At 33.9% G+C, this 4,675-nt stretch overlaps 1 non-coding gene across 1 annotated transcript; it reads right to left on the bottom strand.

The window, feature by feature from the left end:
- Nucleotides 1-4,253: 4,253 nt before the first annotated feature.
- LOC141597701 (small nucleolar RNA R71) lies at nt 4,254-4,360 on the bottom strand. The gene has a single exon (XR_012522921.1). It is a non-coding gene; the product is annotated as a small nucleolar RNA R71 (small nucleolar RNA).
- Nucleotides 4,361-4,675: the final 315 nt, after the last annotated feature.

The following is a 4,675-nucleotide window of genomic DNA, read 5'->3' as shown; positions in this document are numbered from 1 at the left end:
TTTTTATACTATTTATTATATAGATTTTAAAGAAATAAATAAATGTATACTTTAATTTTATGAGCTGTGTTAATATGAAAAAATTCAACCGATTCACTAACATCTATGTTCTCTTCCAAAATTTTCAATTAAAATGTGAAATATAATTGTAAATTATGATACTTTAATGTGAATTTTGGTAAGTTACATCTTTTTTTGGTTTTCTTAGCTTATCAAATCATAAATATATACATTTAATTTAAGAATATTAATGATGTCTTTTGATTTTCTTTATTTTTATGTTACACAATATGTAAATACATTTTTGTAAGGACTTTTATTAATCATTCATTTTTTTATAAGAATTATATCAAATAACCAATAATATAATAATAATTAATAAATAATTAAATAATCAATAAAAATTAATAGAAATTAATGGGATATAAAATACTAAATGTTAATTCCATGTGAAATTAAATTAAATGCTTTAATCTAACATGTTAACTATATTGTATAGATATACTTAAGTATTTACAGAATTTGTTCGTAAATTACATAAATTATATAAATATTTTCTTATCCATATATTTTATATTTTCCAAAACCTTAACCTTTACGTGAAATAATTTTATGAACTAAATACACGGTATTATTACCCTTTTAAAATTATATTATTAGTGTTTAATTTCACTTAAGTATTTACAGAATTTGTTTATAAATTACTTAAATTAAATAAATATTATATTTTCCATATATTTTATATTTTCCTAAGAAAATATTTTATATGATCTTTAATACTCAATTGTCGATTAAGTAGTTCCGTAAAACATCTTCTATATACAAAAAAGTTATAGTAACAACAATAGTGAATTAATGCCTTTAAAAAAAATAATGAATTAGTGATAATACAAATTTTTTTTTTCAACATCATTTATTCATCTTCGTTCTTAATTTCTTATGTATTCAGTTTTTTTTTTTTTTTCGAATACATATAATACTACTCCATATGAAATATTTTGAAATTATTAACTTATAATTAATGCGTATTTTTTATTGTAGTTTTTTTTAGTTATTAAATTTAAAGCTAATGGAATATGGATGGATTTTTAAAGGAAATAAGTATTTTAAATTAATGCAATATAATAATTAATTGGATAATCCATGTCATATTAGTTTGCCAAGTCACATTGTTACGTGGCTTTTTTTCATCCCATGTGGCATTGTCTACGTGGCATTTTTAGGCTAGCCTTTTAATAGTATTTATAGATAGCAAGGGAAAGGGTTTAGGGTTGGATTAGGCAGACCCGCGGTAGCGGTCCGCCTAATCCAACCCTAAACCCTTTCTCGTCCCGTTTTAGGATACCCGGGCCCCTATTTTAGATCTCATCCCCAAAAAGGGTTCACTCTGCCCCCTCTAGGATGTCTTTAGGATTTCCTGTTCGAATAACAATAGCAAGGGAAAGGGTTTAGGGTTGGATTAGGCGGACCCGGGGTAGAGGTCCGCCTAATCCAACCCTAAACCCTTTCCCGTCCCGTTTTAGGATACCCGAGCCCCTGTTTTAAATCCTGTCCCCAAAACGGGTTCACTCTGCCCCCTTTAGGGTGTCTTTAGGTTTTCCTATTCGAATAACTGATGTGAACGTTATTTGCGCACATTTAGTCTCTTAATTGAACCCATTTTGCATACTATTATATCATTTCATGGCCATTTTATCCGTCAAAACCTTCTTATTTGCTTTTCTAGCGCATTTCATATGTTTTGTAGAAAAGGAGATAAATGAGGCGGAATTTCCCCCTCTTGCATGCATATTTGGAAGATTTTTGATGATATTGGATGGACTAGTATGAAGAGGAGGCAATAATGATGACCAAGGATGTAGGAATAAAGATTATATAGAAGGATCATAGGGTTAAAACGCAAGGATGACGAGAAGGAAGTCAATGCATGAAGAAATTGCTCGGAACCCAAATCAATAGTTACTCCTTTGGCTCTGAAAGTATGCTATATGGAACGGCATCGAAAAATCAAGTGATCTAGGCTTTTGAATCACTCCAATAGGAGTCCGGATGAGAAAATGACGTCCGTTTTACAATCCGAGCTCAAACAAAGAAGCTGTCCGCCAATCCGCTTGTCCCCTGAGACAATCCGCTCGTCTTGCTTCCAATCCGCTCGTCTTCCCCTCAAGACGCTTGGATTCCTGAGACCCAATCCGCTCGTCTTCCCCACAAGATGCTCGGATTGTTAGACTGAAAGAAAAAAATAATTACACAGCCCAGAATCCGAGCGTCCCGAGACCAATCCGCTCAGATTCTCTTACAGCAACTTTCGTGTTCTTCTTGTTCTATGAAGGATGCGCATATTTTTCAAAGACCGGCGAAAAGGAGACCGGAGTCTCTCTTGAGACCGACGATTCCCTACCCAACAATTACATTGTTAAATTACTATTTTACCCTTGCTTAACCTAATGATGCTCTATTATATATACCCCATTTGTAATAATCAAATCATCAAGTTTTCATTAGGTTAATTCAATCCTTCTTTAGTTTAGATTAGGAGTAGATTAGAATAGATTACTCTTTAATCTTTCCACAAATTACACATTAATCTTTCCTTAATCATTGTTCAAGTTTATTATTAAGTAATTCAAGTTTTTTATTGGGTAATTAGAAGATTATTGGGTTTATTGAGAGATTGACAACCTTCCATCAATCATCAAGTTCTTCTATTATTCTTTGCATTATTATTTTGGAATCTCCATAGGTATAATTCTCTTAATCCTTGTTTTAATTATTGTTAATCTTTCTTACTTGTTCATCATGTTTGGCTTTGTTAGTATGATTGACAACCTTATTAACATGTTAAACTTGATCATGAGTGAGTAGTTACTTAGCTAGGATTAATGGGTAATTAGGGGAAATAAACATGGAGAATGATTCATGCTTAATCTAATATGCTTCCATAATTAATTTGCTTGCTTGTTGTGATTTCAACTTATGCACATGTTATGTTTGATGAAATGCTAAGCCTATGAATCCTTGCATTTACAACCATCACTTATCTTTTCAATGAGACTTGTAAGACATAAACCAACTCGAGTCTCATTAGACCATGCATATAGTTGGATATGGAGGATTAAGTCGACTTGTAGGTGTTGTACAATCTAATCGATTCGGCTCCGGGACCCAAACCTTCCTAGGATTGTAAGATATAAACCAACTCGATCCATCACAATAATAATTGCTTGCATCTAGTAGGAAACATGTTTGTATGATCAACTCCCATGAATCCTTTATGAAGCCATGACATCCTAGTGCTTTTAGTCATTTGTTTACATTTCCTAGTTCATTGTTTGCTTTACTTTGTTACTTTCACTAGTTTAGAATACAACTACAAACCCCATCAATTGTGACACTAGCATAAATTGAGATAGATAGACTTAGAACCCAAAGCACACCGTCCCATGGATCAACCTCGACTTACCACTAACTAGTAGTTTGTTGAGTATTATAAATGTGTTTGATTGGGAGACCCGAAGACATCACGTCCACATCAAAATGGCGCCGTTGCCAGGGACGGTGTTAACTTGATTTAGATTTTCTTATATTGTTATTAGTTGTGTCTTTCTTTGCCTTGGGGAAGTAAAACTCCTCAAGGTTTGTTCTAATTATTTTCGAGTTGTTTGATATTTTGCATGTCTAGAAGATCACAAGGTAACTTGTTACCCTTTGATCACGAAATTGAAAGGACTTTGATAAACAATAGAAGACTTGCTAGGAGAACTTTGAGAGGTATTGGTGAGGTTGTAGATATTCAACCAAACACTATTGAGTTCATCAACCCTTTTGCAAGAGAAGGTGAGGAGAACCCAACACAAAATCCAACACAAAATCAACCCACAATGCCTAAATTTTCATCACATTCCGTACCAACCGAGGAGAACCTACGTAATGGTACTCCCACACCACAACATTTAACCGGAAACTACATTGCCAAATCCGCATTTATCCAATTCGTCGAAAGGAGCCAATTTTGGGGGATGCCTAGTGAAGACCCTCACTCTCACATGGAGACTTTTTGCGACTATTGTGATGCGATTTCTCAAACCGGTGTAACTCAAGACCAAATTCGATGGGTCTTATTTCCTTTTTCTCTAATTGGCACCGCAAAACAATGGTTGAAAGGCCTTGATAAGGCTACTCTCGGAATTGATTCTTGGAAGAAATTGGCTCTAGCTTTATGCAAAAAGTTCTATCCACCGGAAAAGACTAACATGTTAAGAGCTCAAATTACGGGCTTTAAGCAAAGGGATGACGAATCTTTGTATGAAGCTTGGGAGCGATTCAAGGGAATTTGTTGCTCATGTCCTCATCATGGACTTAGCGAGTGGTTCTTGGTACAACAATTTTGGAACGGTCTTTATGAAGACTCAAGAAACATTCTCAACATGGGATCAAATGGAATGTTCACCGAAGTTGATGACAATCAAACTTGGAACAAAATTGAGGAAATGGCGGTCCATAATTCACAATATAGTAGACCTCGCAAGGCTACTAGAGGAGAAAAGCATGAAGTGGACTCTATTACTCAATTGGGTGCTCAACTTAGTGCTCACATTGATACCATCAATTTGAAGTTCGAAAAAGCTATGGCTAGGCTTGAAGAAGCCTCAAAATCACCAAAGCATCATGTCAA

This window comes from Silene latifolia, chromosome 8 (assembly GCF_048544455.1).
Source record: "Silene latifolia isolate original U9 population chromosome 8, ASM4854445v1, whole genome shotgun sequence".
Taxonomy (NCBI): Eukaryota; Viridiplantae; Streptophyta; class Magnoliopsida; order Caryophyllales; family Caryophyllaceae; genus Silene; species Silene latifolia.
Note: the sequence above shows the minus strand (reverse complement) of the source record. Positions and strands in the feature narration are given on the sequence as shown.